We start from the raw sequence: 23,488 nt of genomic DNA on the forward strand, positions 1-23,488 counted from the left end.
CGCTTCTTGTGAAGGCAGCTTTGCACAAGAGGAGCGTGCTGGCTGTGTGCAGGCATAGACATCAGGGTTCCCACTCACTCTATTTCCCTCTCCATCACTCCTGTCTCATCCCTGGCATTCTTGAGGCTTATCAACAATCCCCCCCCCCCCACAGCGCCACAGCTGTGGGACAGCTGTGCAGCGTTCCTTGTGGCCAGCCAGAAAGCTTTCTCAGGAAGATGCCCACATGTGCTGCTGTGGGAAAAAACTTTCTGGCGGGATGTGCTCCCTCCATCCCTGGCACAGCCTGCTCGTACAGATGCATCCATGCACATGGGTGCAGGCGGAGACAGCACTAGAGGAGCACTACAGGAATGCTCCCTTCTGCAAACATGTGCAGCAACGGGGAGAGGTGTGTGTGGGCAGTGCTCACATGTTGGCACATTCCTGTAGTGCTCCTCTAGAGCAACAGTACTGTTCTAGTGAATAGCCTGCAGAGCAGCAGGGAAAAAAGACCAAAAAGGCAGCTGGTTGAGAACACACTCGTAGGAGTATGTGGGCCAATGGGGAAGAGGCAGTCGCTGTGCAAGCTGGGATTAATTCTGAGGCAGTGAGGCTGATGTGCCGTCACTTGGAGCAGTTTACCATACAAATGTGTGGACCTAGGACACAAGGTAACACACCATGCTACATGGTTACAGTGCTGCATTGTTTCGAATTAGATGTGAATACGCCCAATGTTTGTAGCTCTGCAGTTGGTTCACATAGTGTGTCCTTGACTCTGACCAAACTCTTTCTCACAAATCTGGCTGAACTCTAAATTCCTAGAATCAGATGGAGTCAAATTGCCTCTCATTAACTCAGGTATAACATGTTTTATGCCAGAGGGTTAGGGGTTTTCTTTCTACAATAATGTGTTGATATAAAACTCAGAAAAACGGAAGTTAACACTTTTTACTTTTAGCTTTTCTTTAGCTGTCTGCTTTATTATGACTCAGTATAAGAGCACTGAAACAGTTGTAAAGATTTGTATTCTGCCTTCCCTAGGAATACTGTATGCTTTCTATCGGGTAGCCATCTTGTGACAGTTCTGCAGGGATCCAGGTCATAAGGCCTTGACCTAAAGTATTTAACTGCCATTCATCCTGTTGTTACCCTTCATGTCCATGTGATTCCTTGAATTGGATGTTGTTCTTGGGATTCCTTACGACCTTTTTGTGTATTGCTCACCAAGCATACCAAAGAAACCACACTATGTACTTTTCTTTCATAACTGTCACATGTTTTTTATGTTGAAGTCCTGATTGCCCTAGATGTTCATAAAAAAACCCTTATCCTTTTAGACAAGGAATGCTTTGTCCTATAAGATGAGGCCTGTAATAAAGCACAGCATTTTGAAGTACTCATTCACTCATAGCACTCTTGCAACTGGATGTGGGTCTACATTAAATATATGATTGCATCTGAATACATCAATATTATCTGGTGAATTTCAGTCTACAAAGGAGCTATCAACTTGCATTGTGGAATATAAACACATCTTGAATTGGATGCAGGGTTTCTCTGTGTATATTGTCCTGAGCTTTCATACTTATTTTAGTTGCATTGTTGTAAGCTTCAAGAGAGGTCCCACTAGAGGCCTAACAGTATGATTACCATGGACCAAATAATAACCATAAATTTAATTTTGACAACCAGTAGTGAAAACCCTTTGTATATGATACTATAAGAAAAATATATTTCAAAAAGACAACAGTAGCATAGGGAGAGAGTGTGCCTCTTTAAAAATAATTACGAACTGTGACTTGTACTGGAAGTCCCACATCTTCAATGTCATGGTTTGGATTAAGGTTTTGTTAAGTGCGCACACACACATGCTGTGTTTCTGCTCTGTCAAGTTAAACCACAGGGTAGCAGATACAATGCATTCCTTTTGTCTCTTGGTGTGGAGTAACAAGAAATATGATTGGTTAGGAAGCAGAGCCAGAGTTTATGCATTCCTACATTGCTTTATCTTGCCTTCCTTGTAAATGGGCATAGGGAACAAACTGGTAGTCAGACCTTGTATTTCAAATTTCATTTAGTTGCTTCCTGTTTAATGGGGTCACAGCATTTTGGACAGACATGACTGACAAATTTGCAAATGAAATGCTGAACTGCCACTTTTCTTGGCCAGTAACCTAAGACTGCCATTGAAGCACACTGTAGAAACAACTAAAGCAGAATACTTCTGTTTCATGGTTAAGAAAGGAGAAACAAAACGTTGTGAAATGAAATCACTTGGTGTTTGATATTAAATAGCAGTGCTTATACAATTTCTTATGAAAACTACTGTTTCAACAGTGTGCTTCCCTACTGCTTATTAAACTGTTTGGAATGCCCAAGTTATGCTGCCTTTTGCGGGAGAAGGGTTAAAAGGAGACAACATCCTGTCAAAGACCTTGTTTTTAATTTTGCTTCTCACACTGGCACAGATCCGGCTAAGAGCAGCCCAGATTAGTTCAGAAAACCTTTGAAGAGATTTAAGATGTCCTTCAGCCAGTTTGAAGGTTTTTGTCTTGCAAATCCAGTACAAGGGCGCCTGCAGGCATCTCGACCCTTGCTGTGCTGCTGATGCAGCTCAAGGTCATACTAACCCGCCCTGTGACATTCTACAACAACAACAGAAAAAAAAAAAATGATGCAGTGAAACTGCTTCAGCATTCAGCCAACCAACAACTTCCTCAGTTCCTCATGAAAAGAAATACAGGGTGTGCTTTCTCCCCTCCCTCCTATTTCTTCCCTTTTTTTCCCTTCGTAGATTTTTGCTGTAGGAAATAATCCAGGATTTCTGGTGTGTGTGATGTCAAGGTCATTTCTTAATTAGAACACATGTAAAGAACAAAGCTAAATGGCTTCAAAACAGCTTTGTAGTTGATGGAGAGGATTTAAATTATTTAAAGAGATAGTTACCCAAGTATGATGGGGAAAGAATTCTAAAGACATTAACTCCTTTCACTCTAGCTTGCAAATGCATCCCCAAAAAAGAAACGTCAAACCTTGATGAAAAATATTCCAAAGCATATGAATGTATTATGCATATTTGCAACAAAATCTTCAATTGCTTTCCCTTAAATCTGAACTTTGAAAATCCAAATGATATTTCATGTCCTTTCCCCAAGAAGTTGCTTGCAGACAACTGTACAACAAGGAATAATACCATGTCACAGTGCTTATAATAAAGTAGCTGTGTATTCTTTGCAATAGAAAGTTCATTGGCATTGCATATGAGACTTTTACTTGACCAAATCTGTCTGTATTTTTTGCATTCAGAAAGTCACTGTAAAGGAGAATCATACTAAGTATGTATGTGTTTGTATATGAACAGAAATAACTGTTTTAGTGCTTCTTTTAACTTGTGGTATTATTTGCTCTAAACAGACTGCCCATGCATGGCAGTTATATACTTAACATGCTGTAATTGTGCACCTTTAATAGAAGTTACTCAAAAGTAAATCCCATTGATTTTGGTGAAGCTCATTTACAGATAAGTGGGTATAGGATTGCAGCATTAGTCTCTTGTTAATCTGGGAATTAATAGTATAATTGTTACTTCTAGTTTGATTATGTACTTTTTCCAGTGTTAGGCACAGCACAGAAGATAAAACTGATGCTATCAGAGATGGCTCACATGTTTACTCACATGTAAGAAGTGAAGGAAAAGGACAAATAATAGTAAATACAGGTGACAAAAATCAAATGTAAAACAAAAAATGTGAATCTGGACCCATATCAGGATCTGTTTGCATAAAAGTAGCAAGCATTGCATTGGGTATGCTATGAATTGTATTAAAGTGTTGTTTTTGATAGGTTTCCACCAAATTTAACCCTCCCACACACACACCATTTAACTTAAAAGAATACCTTTTTTGTTTTCTTCAAAGGTAATTATCATGTAGCACAGTGATTCTGTGTCTGCTACAGGGATTACATTTTATGATTAGTTTTCAAATTAATCTGGAAATGTTACAAGTAACAATTTAAAGCACAGGAATGAACTCTAGGAAAGAGAAGATTTGCAAAGTAGCAGCTTTTAAAGTAAACTTGTGTTCTAATGTTTGTAAAATGAAAGGCAGTGGCTGAGGAAAGAGTTTACTAAGTGAAACTGCCAGTTGCAACTTACTGAGAGGCCAATGATTTCTTTCCCCTTGACTTCTAGGGCCAGGAGGCAATGGTAGAAAGGGGTATCTCCATAATTTTCATGGCCTTTATACCTGATGATGGTAGGATACAAAATGTTTGCGATTTTCATGTGAAGAGTACGCACTATATTACTTTTATACATAACATATCTTTAAGCCACTTTAAAGGTACAACCCTGTTAAATCAGTTACAAATTAAAACCCAAACCAATAATAGAGCAACAATAATAAAGTTAGTAAACATTCAGCCCAGAAAACGGTTGCAGCTAAAAAAAAAAAAAAAAACCCTTCAAAGTAACTCAAATGAGTCAAGTATCAGGTGGGGAGAGGTCTTCATAGCTTTCTTAAAGGTCTGCAAAGAGAGTGCCTCATAAACCCCAGATCATAATTTGCACGAGAGTTGTGAGCTCACCAGTCCACATAGAAGGCCTGCTTCTGTGTTTTTGTGAAGCTAACTGCTTTCAATGTCAGGAAATGAGAAAGGCTCCATTGCTCACCTTAAAATATACAATGAATCCAGCATGTGTAAGGGTGTCAACGCCACTAGCAGCAACTATCTATTTAGCAACAATGTGCTGTATTGCCACAACTCAGTGGTTTTCCTTGCAAATTTCCCCAATGGCAGATGCTTGTGAAGGCAATTGGGTACATTTCTTTTATGAAACACTATAGCACAAATATTTGACTGTAATCTTAAAAGCTGATCCTAAGATTTCAGGGGTTTTTTGTTAATCAATCAGCAAGGTGTCAAGAAAAAAATAAAATAGCTTGTTCTTCATTAAAGGAGCTGTGCTTTTGAACAAATCTAAGTAAATGGAACACTATCATCTAAAATACTAATTTACTTAAGTATAACTATGACCAATGTTATAAGAATGTGAAAATTCAAAATACATTGGCTTCACCTAAGGGCTTGTTGAGTACACTTAAGGACAGGTATCTTATTTATTGGCCTAGTGGAAACCTTATTTTCACAAACAGCTCTTATTTTTAAAAGGGATTTGCCAACTGGTATCTGCAGTGTTCAAGAAGCACAAATCCTATGTTGTGTGCCTCTGACCATAACATGTTTAATAGTGTTTAAATGTATACAACTCAGCATAATGTTGAGCTATAATTTTTGTTGAATGATCAGAACTTTTCAGTGTTTTGGTTCAGTATGATTATAAACCACTGTTATAACCATTTGAACTGTTAGCAAATAGGACTTCCATATGTAGCTTGATACCCTAAGCCAGAAGAATAAAATAAGACTTTTTCTCTCTGGACTCTGCTTCTTCCCTAACTGAAGAAAGGGACAGAGCAAGAAAATGTATAAATGAAAACTGAGAGACAGTGGGGAAATTTATACCTTCTTGCCCTTGCCTGAGGTATAGTATGCCTTTAATAGTATGTAAGACCTAAGCTCACCTGCTAATAATTTATAATTTACTGTCCTAATTCATTGATTTGTTACCACTAATTGTACTTCATTTACTTCTGTGTAGTTTCCAGTACCTAAAGGGTTGAAAGGTTGCTGTAATTGGCACCCGCAGCTGCTCTTTCTTTGACAGGGGATAATTTTGCAGCCTATGCTTTGTGTGACAGCTGCCTAATTGGGCATTCTCCCCTTGTAGCGAGCCTGCCTCCTCTAGCCTCCCTGCTGACAAATGGTGGTGGATTATAGATGAGGACATGCTGACCCATTCGACCTTGCTGAGACAGTGGGGAGGGGCCTCCTGCTACTTCAGGGAAGCTTTGGGTCATTTAAAGGACAAGGTCATGAGCCAGGTGGGGAAATGACATGATATCACATGACAACAGCCTGATGACATGGTCAGTATGTCAAGGACAAACTGATTGGTATTGATTATGCTTTCTCTTTATGATTTGTCACTGAAAGGACTGTTATTTCAGAAGTATTCTGGCAATTTACAAAAGATGAAATGCCAAATGGTACATTGAGGTTTTTCCCCTCTTTGCTTTCCAAATGCAGGTCACACATGTAATAAAGCTTTGTCGATAATGATTCAGATTCTCAATCTCATTACCTTGGAAATTCTATGGCTTCTGATAAATTAAAGGCATCTGACAAATTACAAATAGCCAGTTGCTGTAGAATCTTTTAACATGTTACGTTCCAGTTGAGGAAGGTTTCACCAAAGTTAGACAAACCTTGTGATATCATATAATAATGTGACTACAAGAAAACAAGCTATTTCTAAATGACTTGGTGAATCTGCATAAGAGATCTTAGCTGTTCTGTAGATTCAGAGTGTGTTATCCAACTTGTCAGGCCAAGAAAAGCAAATCCAAGATTCTAAATATTTATAATAGACTTGTGTAAAGATGCTAGTATAATACAAGTTTTCTGAATCTTGTTTTCCTGTGCTGTAAAACCTCAAGGTGAAATACAACATGTCTTACATTCACTATTTTAGAGAATTATTTTTTTTATAAATAATATTTTTTACATATTGAAGGGTTTTTTTTTTCATTCAGGATGATTAAACCTATGAATGACATGAACATTCTAATCTTATACCTTATCTAGAAGTAAAACTCATTTAGTTTAACAGAACTTTATTCTTCATTAATCTAAGAGAGGGTTGCAGCCTAAATCAATTTTGATATTAACAGCATAATTTTGTTAATTTATTGTTACTGCAGAATTATTGTTAAACACAGTTTTCTCCATTGTTGTACTACCATGCATTTATTACAGAAAACACACTTCCCCATCTGTGATTTTGGTGAAAAGAATCAGTGGGTAGATGCTATTGTGTCTAAATCCTAGAATCTCACTAGGAAGTAATTTTAGTTCCCTGAGGTAAAGAGCCATCAATAGTAAAGTATGATGAATTAGTTCACTCAAGTAGATGTGTGTGTGTGTGTGTGTGTGTGTGTGTTTTGACCTTGCTGTGCATGTGTTTAGCTACTCTCAGTGACTGAGTCAAGCTTGGTGGAGGCTTAATCCTGTGCCCTTGTACACGTATACTTGATTAGTAGTTGTGGTTATCTCAGCAGAAGACATTCCTCCCTCTTCCTGGTATTGGTTGGGACCTAGGCATTGGGGAGTAAAGTCGAAGGAGAAAGAAAAGAGATTTTGCATTAGTATTCTATGAAAGCTTTACTGTCTGCAGAACAAATTGATTGCTACAGTGTACCTGTGCTTGGCACCACTGCTGTGAAAGAAAGGTATGGTTGTAATCTGTTTTATTGTATTACCTATTGTCACACACCAAGAATATTTAGCATTAAGCTCTTTCTTTGGCACATGCTATATGTCTCAGTAAAGAAATGAAATAGAGGAATGAAAAGTGTGAGGGTGACTACAGAGAATGCATCTTTGTTCACTACAGTAAACTATGAAGGCAGTTCTAATGAGGCACGTTCCCCCCCCCCCTGTATATTCTATTGGTAACATAAATGGAATGCTAAGAGAAACATGTGTGAAATGTTCAGTCACTCAGATATGTCAGTATTTTGAAACATGCATAGATGAATGGAATTAAAAGTAATTGTGTAAGTTTTTAACAATCAGGGTGAAAGGAAAATCTTTGAATATGTGGACATTGTTTTGTTGATGAACTTAACATATTCTGTCCTTCACTGCACTGCTACTGCACACGGTACTGCTCATAGCATTAAAGCCAAATGCTTGTAAATACTATATACTTTTACATTAAAGAGGTGATTCTTTTTTCACCAAAAAAATGCTCTCTCTGACTAAAGAAAAATATAGGTAGCTAAAATTGAAATTTGTTTTTACTTTAAGCTTGCATAATTTCTGTAATAAAAGGCAGACCGCTGTTGCATTTTTAACAGATCAGCTACAGATTTTATCAGTTAATCATGCAGGATATATTGTATTTTCCTCTCAATCTTTTGTTGATGACAGTTGTCTGTGTGACAGGAAGTGTATAGTAGTAATGATTCAGGTTCTTGCATAGTGGTCTATATAGAGTGTTCCTTTCTTGCCATTAATAAAGTTGCATTTGTAATTATTTGGATGTTGTTCTGGCTATGTTAAAGCATTTACATTATTTCATTCATAGTAATATGGAAGGACTCAGCCAGTGAAGATGTGGGACAGGAGGAAAGCTTGAATAATGCATTTCAGTCTTGTAGAGAACCCATATTAACATCTTGACAGGGAAATGAGAATCCTATTCTTACAGGTATATTAAAACATTTAAAAATGTGTGCATATATGTTCAAAACTAAGCCCATTTAATTCATTTTACTTACTGTTAGGTAAGTGTGTAAATGGTTGCAGCATTATTAGAAATATGTGCCAAAACTGACAAAGGATATTAAACAATTTGATTTGAAAGACATCTAGGAACAAGTAAAATTCATTATTGAAAGCTATAGGCAAAGGATTTAACTATTATAATGCACCTGTATATTCTGTATATTCAGATCAATGTTTTAAAGATGTGCAGAGTGCTTTTTGTAATAAGAACATATTTGAGTTTATAATTGGACTGTTTGAGTGTAATCTGTGTGAATATCTAAAAGTTATTGAACATAAAAACTCATTGATGATACAAACACCACTTGTGTGTTTTCTTACACATAAATAGCAAATGACTTGACATTCTACTAAACTACAACAGCATTTTTTTGCGAATTAACTTTCTGTTGCTGTGGCATGTTGTCAGTTGAAAGTAGTTTAAATCAAAAGAAATGAATAGTTTCTTATACATTAAATGAATTAATATACATTATCTTGTCAGCTGTGTAATCCTGTTTGTTTACTTGGTTGAAAGTCTTGCTGCATTTAATAGGACTTGCTTTCAAACAAGTTTGCATAGGCTATCTAATCAGTATAAAACTTTGAAGACCACTTTAAAGATAGTTACCATGTCAGGATCATTGCATTTTATCAGATGTCAGTGTGCTTGTAATTTTCAACCAATTATATTTTCAAATTATAGATACCACTTCTGTTAGCTTTGCTTCTGCTTTTGAAAAATGTGAAAAAATAAAGGTAAATTTAAATTCATTTACTTTATCACAAACATAAATATATCTGATAAAAAATATACTTCAAAAAATGAGACAAGCACATTCTTTTCAGGTCATCACCCTTAAGATAATTAGCCAAGTCCAAGTTGAACTCAGCTTCTGCTTTTCTGCTCTTCTCACACAAAACACAAATGTAACACTGTAACTACCATCTAACTACTACTATTTTACTTACAGAACAGCAGATGGAGCAAGTTTCTAAGGCACTGCTAACCTTATAGACTTGTATACATGTGTGTGTGCATTATCTTGATTTCTTGTGCCATCTTTTTAAAGTAGAATTCTGGTATCAAATTGCTTTTAAACTTTCAGTCAGGAAACTTATTAAAAACAAGTCTCAGAAGAAACTGCTTCTTATAGATCAATAGTTCCTAATATTTTATAGTTTACAAGTATTGCCTTTGGAGTATAAACAGTGACAATGATCTACAGAATGCAGAATGGGTGGGATGAGTGTCCTTTCTCCTATTTTCTCTCCTAAAAAAAGTATGAAATAACTACCTGTCAGTAACAATTGCCTCAGCTATCTACTATGGCAAGGGTGTGTTAATGAGATGTATTTATTGTTTTGTTATACATGTGCAAAGAGATTGGGAGGGCTTTGTGTTCTGTACTTCTCCAAACTGTTTAAGATTTCTCAAAAAGAGAAGGCAAGAGCACTTTTAAGCAGCAGCTGCTGATCAGAGCATCTTGGGGGAGGTAAAAAGAACGGGTAGCATCAAGACCACATGGGCCAGTACAGTTTACTGTGAGAGTTACTAGCTGCTCTGTCTCTCCCAGCACCCCTTACACACACACTGTTGCTAGAGCTGGATTTGTCTAAGAGGTCTGTGAATGCCAATAGCCTAATCTCTTGCTGTACAGGGTTAGTAAAGCTGAGAGAGGTTGGCTACATTGGGAGACGGTGGTTCATTGGCACTAGATCCTGAGAGTTATTTATCTTGCCTTTCCTGCAGTGAGCAAAAGGCAAGGCGGGAGAAACTTGCTGCACTGGAAACTTTCTGTCAGATGCTCTCATCTGTACCTTGTGAGAGTCATCTTTGCAGGGTTAGGAATAAGAGAAACTGTACTGTGGGGCTAAGACATATAGAAGTCAGTTCTGGAAGTGGTGTGGGTGACTGAGAATGTCTAAGTGAATGTGTTTCTGTACCAGGAAGCATAGAAAGCTAGCTTGACTTGGTCACACAACTGGCATGGGTTATTAAAACGTTGTTGAACCCATTGTGTTTCTGCTGGATGGCACATTTTTCTTGAACCCTGAGAACTGATAGCTTGTTGTTGGGTGCTACCTGAAGCAACCTTTAAAAAAAGTTATTACTAGTAAGTGGAGGATGAAATTGGGGGAAAAAAAAACATTGACAAGAATGGGGTATCAGTATGCTGGACTAATAGCAGAGGCTCTTGCTGTTGTGAAAACCCATGGAAAAGTTTGTGAATGCATTACTACCTTCTATGAACATTAATTTCATTTGGTGATTTGATGGGGTGAAAGGGATTTCCCTTGGTACCTCTCAAACTTAGTGGAACAGTTTTAGAAACGTTATGGTATATGGATCGAGGAAGCAAGGGATTTTGCTTGAAAGCTGCCTGGAAACTAAGAAACAAGCCATGGAACACTACAGAGCACCTGGCCATCATTTGTGCTAACAAATGAACAATTAACCCATAGTGGTTTATTCACAGGGTGGCTTAGCATGATGGGTGAACTTACCCAGTGAGAATGCCCTCAGTGTCTGTGTAATTGTGATGTCTCTTTGGGTATGTGGGTCTGTATGAATGAGCAGGTGATGAGAGATATTGGCTCATCATTTCATTCTTAAATCAAGTGAGGATGACAGTATTTAGGAGCAAGATCTTTTTGACAAATCTAAAACCTTCTAAATAAAGAAATATCAAAGTCTACATCAATAGGATTTGGAAGGGACAAGTGAAGGTTTTGCATAGTCTCTAATCTCTCTCTCCCCCCCCCACCTCCCCCCACCCCACAGAGGGAGTGAGAGTGTGAGTGCGTTTTCTTGGTCTAACTCATCAATCTCTTTCCACATCTATTCTAGCCTTAGTCCACCATTGGGAAAATACAAGCATGTTGCACATACCTGAATGTTTTCCACTTCAAGTTTAATAACAGCTTTGATAGAAAGTAGTTGAAATCATATTAAGAGACTGGAGGGTAGGTTCTCCTGGCCCTGCATTAGTATCATAGTTTCAGTTAAAACTGGAGTTCCCACAACTGTTTTAAAGCCTCAAAGAAATATCAGATGCTGTATTTTCCATTCCATGTCTCATTGAAAACGGTTGCATCTCTGTATAGACATGTATAGGAGTATATTGTTATATACAATATATGATATAGGAGTATATTGTTAATTATAAATTTGGGAAAGCTGCCAAGGGAATTCATTTGGCAGACTGCCCCATGATATCCTGATTAGCCAGCTAGCACAAATTGAGCTAGATGAAACAACTGTCAGGTGGATCCACAGCTGGGTACTGAAGAGTGCTTATTAAAGGCACCTTCTTAAACTAGGGAGAGGTAGCAAGGGTGGTGCTTCAGGATTAAGTCCCAGACCCACTATTCTGCAAAATTTTTAATTAATGATTTGATAAGGATGTGCATGGAATACTTCTGAAGTTCATAGATGGCACAAAATTGGACAGGATAGCTAATACTCTGGAAAGCAGAAACAAAATTTCAAAGGGTTCTTCATGTGTAAGAGTTGAACTGAAAACAACAGAATGAAACTTCATAGAGGAAAGTGCCAGTCCTGTACCCGTGAAAAACAGACCAAAAGCAGAGTTACAAGATGGGGGATACTTGGGTTGATAATACTTCCAAGGATATTGGAATTGTTGCAGATCACAAGCTAATTATGAATCCATCATATTATGTGGCTGCTGCAAAAGGCAAATGTTGTTTTGGGCTATATTAATAGTTCTAGTTCTGCTGAGCATTGCTTAGTCCTCATTTGGACACTAAAGTTTAAGAAATATGTAGACAAAAGACAAGGATGATCTGGAGACTGAAAACAAAGCCCTTTGAGGAAGGACTAACAGAATTGGGCTCAATTACTCTTAAGAAGGGAAGATTGAGGTGAGAGATGATAGCATTTTCAAGTACTTGAAGTCATGCAGAAAAGGCACATGATTACTTCTCAGTCATCCCAGAGTGCATGACAAAGAATAATAGGCTCAAGTTACATGGAGCCAAATTCTGGCTGAACCTCAGGAAAAGCTTCCTGTCTGTTAGAGCAGTATGATAATGAAACCAGTAACCTAGGAAGGTTGTGGGCTATCCTACACTGAAGTAATTCAAAATTTAGCTGGGCAGCCATCTATTAAGGTTGCTTTAACTTGGAGTCCTACACTGAGATGGGTTTTGGACTCAGTAGTCTTCTTGTCTCCTTTCAACTTAATTATTCTATGATTCTGTGTTTATTGTATTGTTATATTACTTACAGTGTTTTGGGTTTTGTTTTGTTTGTTTTTTGTTGTGGTGTTTGTATTGCAGCTTTTGTTATGCTCTAAATTGATTTTAATAGCCATAAAAATGAGCAGAAAAGTATCTCAACTTGTTTGTAAACAACAACCTGCATCTTCTGAAATAATCATTCAAGTTTTTCTTACTGCTATATTGTAGGCTTTAGAAATCATCACTGATACAGTTGCTTTTCAGTTGTAAAGCTACTCTGTAAGAGATGGTTTCGCTGTTGTGTTTACAAAGTTATCACACAATTGGAAATGAGAGATTGGTGAAAGAAAATATATTTCTCATGATGCGTTTTTAAAATCCAAAACAGTTGCTGGTTCAGCTGTGTTTTATTATGATTAGTGATTAGCCACCCAGTGTTCCTTTTGCAAGATGTATAAATGCGAAGGAGGTTGGCAAATAACTTTATATAAAACATTAACTGAGTTGAAGGTGTACTGAAAATCATGGTGATACAGTTATTTACTGCATTCTTTATCCTGCTTTGCAGACACTTGTTGTTTCCCAAAGTAACTCTCATTAGAGAGGCCTTGCCATCAGAGATGCATAAAATAAAATAACAGAGAAGGAAAAGAAAGGGAAAGAGCTTTTCAAGACCAGAACATGGTGGTGAGCTCTTACTTGGCATTTACATGCGCTCTGGGACAGGCTGATCGTGCTGTGCTGGTGTTCTTTGAAGAGCAATTGCTAGTCCTTTTTCTTTGATAAATGAGTGGGGCCAGATTGTTCTTGCCCCGACTTCTGCAGTACCAGGCATGCAGTACTCTTTCTGGCAGCGAAGGGAAAGTGAGCTCCCTGTACCTGCTTTTTCTCTAGCCAATGAATGGGCCAGGTTGGCATCTGCCTTGGCTTCCACCTGGGACCAGGGAATGCTGCCTAATGGCTCTAGCTTAGGCCTTATGGCAGAAGTCAGAATGTATAACAGAAATACCTATGCATTTGGAAAAAGTTGTGTGAATACTACACAACTGTCTGTAAAGGTGGCAGTTTACCTTGAATGAAACTTTCATGAAATGAAAGATATTGTAAAAGGCTGTGTTAAAAGAGGTGAAGAGAGACTAATGTTTGAGAACAAAAGAATAAATTGATGTGAAAACAACATAATATTCTGGTAATGAAGCTGGGTTACAAAGTATACAGTCATGATGACATTGAAAGGAGCAAGGTGAAATAGAGAACATTCATCTTCATTGGACTGCTTAGTTGAGTACTGACAATAATGACCCTTATTCTTTTAAGAGATGGATCATTTCAAAACCTATATATAGGGGGAAGTGGTCTCTCAGATAAAGTTACACTTGATTTAGCACTGAGTGAAGTTCTCCTTCTTGCTAAATTTAAGTGTATGTCCTTTAATAGGGCAAAATGAACAATTTCCTCCAACTTCAGTCTCTACTTCTTTTAAGCAGGAATCCTCTACATGGGCTTTTTGAAGTCATTTGAACTTCTGCTGCATAGGGATGTGTAAGAATGTGCTCTTTCTGTTAATCATATTGTTCCCAACTTATTTAGACAAAAGCATAGGTTAGTGTCTTCTATTGAGATGTTTTGTTTTAACTGTTGGGGAAAAACATTTTACATGATTTTTATTTTAACTAGCTTTTATTATAGTAGCTAATAACTGTCACCTTCTTAAGTTTTTGTCTCAGGGATTGATCTGTTATTTTTATATCATGACTTGCATGATAGTTCTTATCCGTGCCTATTTAATCTTTGACCTGATTTTCCTGAGAAAGCAAACTAGGTTGTCAATTAGTGCTAATTAGCATCCAGCATTTTAGAAGTGTGCACAACATGCCAGACATGACCAGAAATTAGCTGTTTTTTAAAATCATAATAAAATGCTAGTAAAATATACTGGTTATAACTTACTTAAACTTACTTAAAGGTGGTGTGTGTGCTATGCATGTTTCTCTTTGTACGCACAGGATATTTTTTCTGTTTCATTCTTACCATTTATCTTTGCAAGCCTATTTTATTTGTTTATTAAAACATTTCTATGCCACCCCTTGCCGAAGCCTCAGGGCGGCTCACAACACAAAATAAAATACAATAAAATACAAAAATAACAATATAAAATTAACAATATAAAATAACAATATAAAAGGAAGTCGCCCTGGCCAGATAAATAAGCAAATATTGTTAACAATTAAAATGACGCTTAAATAAAAAGGTCTTTGCCTGGCGCCGAAAAACAAATGACAAACAAACAGCTTCTGTTTGCTGTGTGTCTAAGTTATTCAGTATTAATAACTAAACCATCTCAAGTTGCATGTATCTATAAGCCATTCCATTTCAAATTAATTGACACCCAAGGATTTAAAATAAAGCCCTATATAATTAATAGGGCTTTATTTTAACATTAATAAATGTAATTAATAAATGAAATTAACAACTTGTGTCTGGCCTACGATATTCTTGCTTGACCCTTGGCTGGTTATAAATCTAAAGAGGGGATTCTGGTTTGGATCCAGGAGGTTGTTAATTACTCTCTTCAATAGGGAGTGGTGCCTCCTGCTTTAAAAGTGCGGGTATTGCACCACTCCTGGGAAAATGTACCCTGCATCCAAAGGATGTCTTCACCCAGTTACTAACATCCTCTTTCTGGCAAGGTGACCAACTAAGTTGTAGCAGGACAGCTTCAGGCTCTCCTGGAGGGAATGGATTATCTTGATCCATTTCAATCAGAATTTTATTGATACTATTGTTTTATTGTGTTGTTAATTTTTCTCTATGTAAGCCACCCAGAGAGCCTGTGGCTAATTGGATGAAATGTAAGTCAAATAATACCACCTCTAAAACCTATTTAATTTAATATGTGAACTATGAGGAAATCCTGTAAGTTAGGCTTCATTTTCCAGCTCTGTAATACATTTTATACCACATGGTATTGCAATTGTAGTCAAAGCATAGGTGAATGCAATGGTATTGTGATATTGACACTTTTTTCAATTCCTTTCTTAATGGTCCACATAGAATTTGCCTTTTACACAATTTCCACATACTGAACCAAGTTATTCACCAAAGCCACACGACTACGATTCTTTAGTGAAGCAGCTGATCTTAACTTTCCAGGAGGTGGATCGCATAACAGGGCCTCAGATTAAGAATGCAGACTGTGAGCAACTCCATATGGAGGTGGTGTTCTCTCTGATTGGGCAGAGACACCTGGCCATCATGGCAAACCAGGAGCAGTGCCAGACACAGGAACTTGGATGTCATTCACATGCATTTTACCTTTGTTTCTCAGCCCCTGACCTCTTCCTTTCAACTTACAACCAAAAGTGAAGCTGGCATCAGTGTTATATAATTAATAAGATAAATGCTTATCTATTTTTAACTTTTAATTCTAATGACTGCACACTTTACAATTCATGTCTTTTCTTCCTTGCAGATTACTTTGATGTATGAACTCACAGCACATTTACTAAAACCATGTGCTAACTGCATACCAGCCACCTTTGAGGACAAAAAAGAAGCTAAAAATTATGGAAAATTCTGCATGCTCAGGAGTCAGAAATAAAGGAGAATAACCAAACTAGTTCTACAAACACAGTCAGGTAATTCAGATGCCAGAATCTGCACAAATGATCAAATATAATAAAAATTGGAAAGGAAATTCTAATGCACATTAGGACTAATTCCTTTTTTTTACTCATATACATACATACAAAGTACCAAATATGCACACACTGTGCCCTGTATACAGGGGATACACACTTTTTGTCAGGTTCTCTTTTAGTATATGTTAAAATAATAGTTCGTACATGACTCATAAGTTCCTTATCAGCACTTGTGGAAAATGCATGTACACACCCTGCCATTTATCTGTTTTTTTAAAATAATAAAGAAACAAAAGCACAGTGTCACAATCAGACTAAGTTTCACTTCATGAATTACTCTCATAGCTGTTTGTACTTAGGTTAAAGCTTCATTTTAAAGATCAAAGCTGAGGTTGCTAGTATATTATTGTTTTTCATGTATGTTGGTTAGATCCTAGAGAGCCTTGTTATGGAAGATGGCAAATATTTATTTTCTTGTGATTTGATTCTGTGTTATCTGATGTTGAAACTTTAAAGCAGTTATGAAATGTAAAAGTACTACTTCAAATGTAGTACTTTGAAACAAGAGTAGTTGCATTCAATCTTCTGGTTTGGTTTTCAGATTCTTTTGAGGTGGGCATGGCTACTTATTTCTCAAAAAGACTCTCAGTTGTGAGAATATTAATTTTTGCCATTGTTTTATTTATCTGATAGTGCTGCTTTCTCTTTTAATGCTATTGCTTCCTAAATTGAACATGTGGCTTGATAACAGTCAACCAGAAACAATCTTGTCAAAAAGATAACTTTTTGTTGTATTTAATATATACAACAAAATTGTAATATACAACAAAATTTTATTGTATTTTAATATATAATTGTAAACTGCCCCTTAAGGGCTGGGGCACAAGCAGCAGGAGACAAGACAGAGTCACTGGGACCAGGGCAAAAGAACTGGAGGCAAGAAAGAGTCCAGCCCAATAGCAAGGTTCAATAACAAATCCAAGTTGTAGTCCCAGATGAGACCAGGGTCAGGAACCAAAAGTACATAGCAGGCAGGATAAGGATGTGGTCATGAACAAGCCAAGGACTGAGAATGAGGAAGAGCTGTAGGTTGAAGCAGATAACTGCGCAGAATACACAACAAGGCAAGACACACTGCAAAGCAAGAGAAATGACAAGAGTCTGGCAAGATGCAGGAGCTGAATAACAGCTCTCAGGAAGCCTGCATTGCTTAGGCAAGGTACAGCAGTAGATAATATGGCAAGGCAAGGGAACCTGTTGCAGGAGGCAGATGCACAGCAACCAGAGAAACCTGCATTGCTGAGGCAACATGGCAAGGGTCAGGGAGGCAAAAGATGCAGGCACTCTATCAGGCAGGAAACAAAGAGCTTGCTTCCTTATTGTTCTTCCTCCAGAGCAAGCTGGGGCTCATCAGGAGACTGAAAGCCCCAGCAGGGCCTGGGATCAATCCAGCAAATACTGAGGTGGGGATTTGTGTTCTGGCCACCAGATGGAGGCTCAGAGCAGTCTAGAACTTGATACTGCCCTAGCACTTAATAAGTAAAAAATAGTATACAAATGTAACAACAAATATCTTTGGCTCAACAATGTTGCAGATGAGAACGATCTTGAAATTGTTATACATTACATGATGAATATGAGTCAGCCATGTGATGTGGCTGCAAAAAAGGGCAAATGTTGTGTTGCATTAACAGAAGTATTACTTCCATGTGAAGTTCTAGTTTCCTTTACTCAGCACTGGTTAGACTTCAACTGTACAGTGTCCAGTTTGGGAACCACCATTTAAGAAAGATGCAAACAACTGGAAAGGGCAACAAAGATGATGCAGGAAGAAAGCCCTGTTGGGAATGATTGAAAGAACTGGACATGTTTAACCTTCAGAAGAGATGACTGAGGGGAGATATGATAGCCCTCTTTAAAGCGCTTGAAGGGTTTTCTCAAAGAAGGAGGTCAGGTTCTCTTATCAATCATTCCAGAGTGCAGGGCACAGAACAAAGGACTCAAGTTACAGGAGACCAGATTACCGCTGAACATCAGGAAGAACTTCTGGATTGTTAGAACAATACACCAATGGAACCAATTAGCTAGGGCATGGGTCTTCAAACCACGGCCCACGGGATGGATCCGGCCCATTATGCGCATTCGTCCAGCCTGTGCCGCCGCCTGCCGCCCACATGCGTGCTCGCTGCTGCCTTGCAGCGTGAGCTGGAGGCAGCGGCTCACTCACTTGGACATGGTTTTGAACTCGGTGGGGGATCTCCGAGTGAGTGAGCTTTTGCCACGCGTGTCCCAGTGTCACCTCATGCATCCGACGGCGCCTCACTGGCCTGCATGCCCAGCACCCCCACCCTCACTAGCCCGCACATGTAGCCACCGCCTTTCACCTGGCCCCCTATTGAAAAAGTTTGAGGACCCCTGAGCTAGGTAGATTGTGGGTTCCCCCACACTAGAGGCATTCAAGGTGCAGCTGGACAGCTATCTGAGAGGAATGGTTTAACACCGAGCACTGGGTTGGACCCAGATATCTTTTTGACCTTTCAAAGCTTTACTATTTGATGATTGACTTAGTTACATGGATATTAATTTGCTCTCTGTTGAAATAATTGATAGTAAATGTTGCTTCAGAGTGGGAAAATGCTGCTTGCTTTGGGAAAATAGTTTCAAAGCTCTTATTTCAGTGCTGCTGAAAAATGAATATGGAAAACAATGATTGCATTTGGATTAATATTTTTTTTCTGTAAAAGAAAGTTGAAGATTTTTAAGAGTTATTTTGGAACTGACTGAAATATTCTCAAATGTGAACAATTGGCTTTAAGATAAATGAAAGGGAGTAGGGATAGTTCTGAAAGAAACAGGAAACAGTGAAAGTTTAGAGTTTTCAGATGGAGTTAGTGTAGTGGGGAGCTTTTTGCTCCTACCTTTGACAATGGCAGCACTTCCAATGCCAGCAAAACAAATTCCATAGGAATGATATGACGACATAACCTTTTTTGTTTTTTTAATTAACTACTAGGAAATGGGGTAAGGCAATGTAGTCCCATTCAGTGGTGAAGTCCCAATATTGTATTTCAGATTTCTTCTTTTAAATCCTATTAGATTCAGGAAGGCTCAAACAAAATTGTCCTTGTAATGTAGTGCAATCCTATGCTGGCATATTCAGAACTAAGTCACTGAGTGGGACTATTCCAGAGTTCCTGGTTCTAATAAGTCTTAATTATAGCTTTAGTTTGAGTTTGTACAATGTAATAGAAAATTCAATATTTTATTCCTCTTTAGTATTTTAAAATGCCTGGCATTTAGTGCTTTCTTTTATTTACATAAAACAAATCATATATGGTCTTAATTTCTCTCCTTTTCTTGATGGAGGCTAATGCAGCTTATTCTCCTAACTTCTTCATAAACATGAAAGTTAGTTCACTTGTCTAAAATATTCTGTTTTCTACAGCAGTTACAAGAGTTTCTCATTAAAGACTATTTATCTAGCAAAGGAAAACTAGGTTTGCATTGAATTATATACACTGGTTTTCCTATGAAACAGAAGTTTCTAGCTTTGAAGAAATCCTTTTGATTCTTTATCAGAATGTGCAGTGAATTAATATTTTTGAGAAAGAAGCTTTTAAGATTCATGAAAATTTTCCAATGGAATGGTATATATGAGTAGGAAGAATATTACCACAGTTTTTAAGCTATATCTTAGTACATGTTTATGTATTTAATTTTTATGCTGCCCAAGAGCCAAGGGTGTCTGGGCAATTAACAAAAGTTAAAAACATTAAACAAGAAAGGGGGGGGGGAATCAGACTGTAAAACTCAGCAAAGAGGTATAGCAGTGGTACAAGATAAAATGCAATATTAAAACTAAGGATAAAAAGTTGACTATTAAAGTACTGGGAAAATAAAAGGGTTTTCACCTGGCACCCTTTACAAAGTAGGATCCGGGTGCACTATTTCAGGAAATTTGTTCTACAGTTGGAGTGCCTTCCTTTGGAGGGCTCCCAGAAAAGGACCCTGAAGATGACCTTAAGGTCTAGGTTGGTACATATGGGATGAGGCATTCCTTTAGATAACATGGTCCCAAACCAGTTAGGGCTTTGAATGTTAATATTAGCACTTTAAATTGGGCCTGGACGTCAACCAGCAGCCAGTGCAACTGACAAACGACTGGCATAATATGTTACTGTATGCCAATCCCCATTAACAATCTTTCTGTCTGCTTTGGATACGCTGAAGTCTCCAGACCATTTCAAAGGTAGCCCAACATACCTTGCATTGCAGTAATTCAAATGAGTTACCATTAAAAGCATAGTTTACTGTAGCTAGGCTCTGTCTGTCCAGATAGGGTCCTAGTTGGAATATTAGCTCAAGCTGATAAAAGGTGCTCCGTGTCCACTTATGCCTCAGCTGACAGTTCTGGAACCAGGAGTACCCCCAAACTGCAAACCTTGTCCTTTAGGTGAAACCCATCTAGAACAGGTTGAATATCACCCTGGTGGACAGATGATCTATCTGCCAACAGTATGTCTGTCTTGCCTGGATTGAGTATACATTGGCCTTCATCCAATCAATTTCATGGTTAGATACTGATTCAGAGTGGCTACTGCCTCTCCTGGGTTTTATGAAAAAGAGAAGTAGAACTAAGTGTCATCTGCATAGTGATGGTACCTCATCCCATACCTCTGCAAAATCTCCTCCAGTGGTTTCATGTAGATGTTAAATAGCATAGGTGATAAAATGGAACCCTGTGATACCTCATGACATAACTGGCATGGTGCACAGCACTACTCCCACAGAAGTGCCTTCTGCTTCTACTTGGCTGGCTGAGTAGGAGCAGAACCACTGCAATGCAGAGCCTCCTGGTCCTAACCAAGCCAGCCTATCCAGAAGAATTCCATGGTTGATGGTATCATAAGCTACTGAGAGATCCAGGAGACTCAACAGGGTTGCACTGCCCCATCTTTTTCTTGGTATAGCTCATCCCACAGGATGACCAAGGCAGTTTCCATTTCAGTACCAGACCTGACACCTGATTGAAATGGATCTAAATAATCCATTTCATTCAAGAGTGCCTGGAGCTGTTCAGCCACCACCCACTTAAGCAGCTTCGCTAGGAAGCACCCTGCCACTGGACTATAGTTAACATCCCCTGAGTCTAGCATCCCCTTTACATCCTGTTGCACAAGGTTGGTTAGTACTCAAATACCTAATCACAAGCAAGAGTTATAGATATTATTTCAGATTGGAATGACTTCCATCTTGATCCTGTTTCTATGTAATGAATAGTATATTTACAGGTAAGAAACTATGGTACATTGATTATCTTAATGATTTTCTATAAGCAGAAGGGAAAATTAACTTAATAATTGATCTCTTTCAAATTTAAGTCAGTGCATTAATACTTTTCTTATTGAAGAATGTGAAATTTTAAATATTGTGAAAATATTGGAGATCACAGTATTATTAGTAGCTTATAAACAACCTATTTCACATATTTACATAGTTCTTTGTGTGCAATAAAAGACTTGATATAAGTAATATTTTGTAAGATCATGCCTAGGAAGTTATTTATGAAATGAGTATCAAAACTATGCATATATGTTTTGACACTCTGAATAACAATTTCCAAAGCCTAACATGTGTCTAGGATTACTAGGAGATAAACTTGAATGGAACTTTTTTCTTTATAAAATAGTTGTTTCTAAAGAATTATATTATTCATTATTGCTAATTGTATCAAAATGCTTCAGTGCTATACAAAAGAATTATAAAATGTATTTGAATTAAAATCTTATAGTTCCTTGTTCTCTTTATGGGGAGAACTAAGGGTGGCCTGGAGGAGCTAGAAATAAGTGTTTCTTTGCCCTGAACCATTTGCTCCACTTCAACAATAGCATTGCAGTGTCCCATGATTTGAGGACTAGACATAAGTGAAATGGCTGAATTGCAATGCACAGAACCTAACTGAAGTTATCTGTAGTCCAAGCACTACCACTTAGCCACAATAATACACTGCACAGATGCTTGAATGATATTTCAGCATCCATTTGAGAGCTGGGGTTAGCCATTATCAACAATGAACAGGCAAAACCAAGAGATTTTTCTGAAATTTCTACCCAGAAAATGGGATGGGTGTGATTCCAGAGCAGGTTTGCTCCACTAGAAAAGGGAGTTGCAGGCCTTTGTCTTTCAGCACAGATACCAGGAGCAAGTGTTGAAGGAAGTAAGGAAGTGTGAGAAAGGCATGTGCATTACACAAGGTTTCTCCAGTGCAGGTGTCCAGGTGTAGTTTTTCCCTAAACAAAGGGGAATAATACCTGACACACGTTCCAGCAGAAGTTTTCCACAAATACATTGAGCCTGCAAGGAATTAGGTAGTCAGCTTTGCCCAGTACTGGGCTAGCTAGATGATATTTTTCTCTTTCTTTGCCACTTGGAACCACTTAATTACTTTGTACCCTGAAACTGATTTGCCTCTTTAAATTGTTTATTGTTGTATGCTCAAACTCTGACCAACCTTTTTCCTATTCTGTACTTTTTTCTGAATCCTTAATCCTTTACCAAATCCCAGGTTGTGTGCTTTGGGCATAAAGGGGAGGTCGCAGCAGGGACACCATATTTAGGAAATTCAACACAGTTTCAACATCCAAGTTGCATGCAATATGCTGAGTATAACCTGCAATCTGGCTGTGCCCTAAAGACCCGGGAGAGCTGAAAAGAAGCCCAATGCAAAGGAACCCATTGGGAACTTTGGCCACTCATTCCCAAGTGATGGCAAATGGCCGCAGTAGGTACTGCCACACCAGACATAATAATCTTTGGATGGTGCTGTCTGCAGGCACCAGGGTTCCATCTAAAGTTACAGGGAAAAAACCTCCACAAAATCCAAAGGATAGGCTTCTATAATTTTGATAACTAATTATAATGAACTAGGAGTAAAGTCAAAAGATAAGCCTATCTGCATTCATAAATGCATTGCTTTTGTGCATTTGGTTGAATTGTACATTGAAGGAAGCCAATGAATTAAGTTTATTTATACAAAAGATCATAACCATGCAATTTCCTGTTTCTTTAACAGAAGCTATTTTTCTCAGTTTGGTGCTGCATTCTAGATACTATATTATTTAATAAGTGCAAGGATATTTATTTATTGGTAATGACCTCAGAAACTGCACTATATAAGGAAAAGCACTATGTTTTCTGATAAGTGTGGTAAAATCCCTGAAGCTTTGATCAAATGCCAGCTGTTACATCAGTCCTGTTTGTAATCT

General features: G+C 37.9%; 1 protein-coding gene across 4 annotated transcripts in view; it reads left to right on the forward strand.

The window, feature by feature from the left end:
• NRIP1 (nuclear receptor interacting protein 1) overlaps positions 1–23,488 on the forward strand; it is a 114,789-nt gene that overhangs the window by 70,832 nt on the left and 20,469 nt on the right. For 2 of the 4 annotated variants that reach the window (XM_044442772.1, XM_044442771.1), the window contains one exon: positions 16,055–16,220. The exons of 1 other annotated variant lie outside the window; for it this stretch is intronic. The gene's annotated coding sequence lies outside the window, so the exon portion shown is untranslated. Of the gene's footprint in view, positions 1–7,602; positions 8,321–16,054; positions 16,221–23,488 lie in introns of those variants that run through there. One more of the 4 variants, XM_044442773.1, reaches the window with a different exon arrangement.

The sequence above is a fragment of the Varanus komodoensis genome, unplaced genomic scaffold, assembly GCF_004798865.1.
Source record: "Varanus komodoensis strain SLA01 unplaced genomic scaffold, ASM479886v1 scaffold4, whole genome shotgun sequence".
Lineage (NCBI taxonomy): Eukaryota > Metazoa > Chordata > Lepidosauria > Squamata > Varanidae > Varanus > Varanus komodoensis.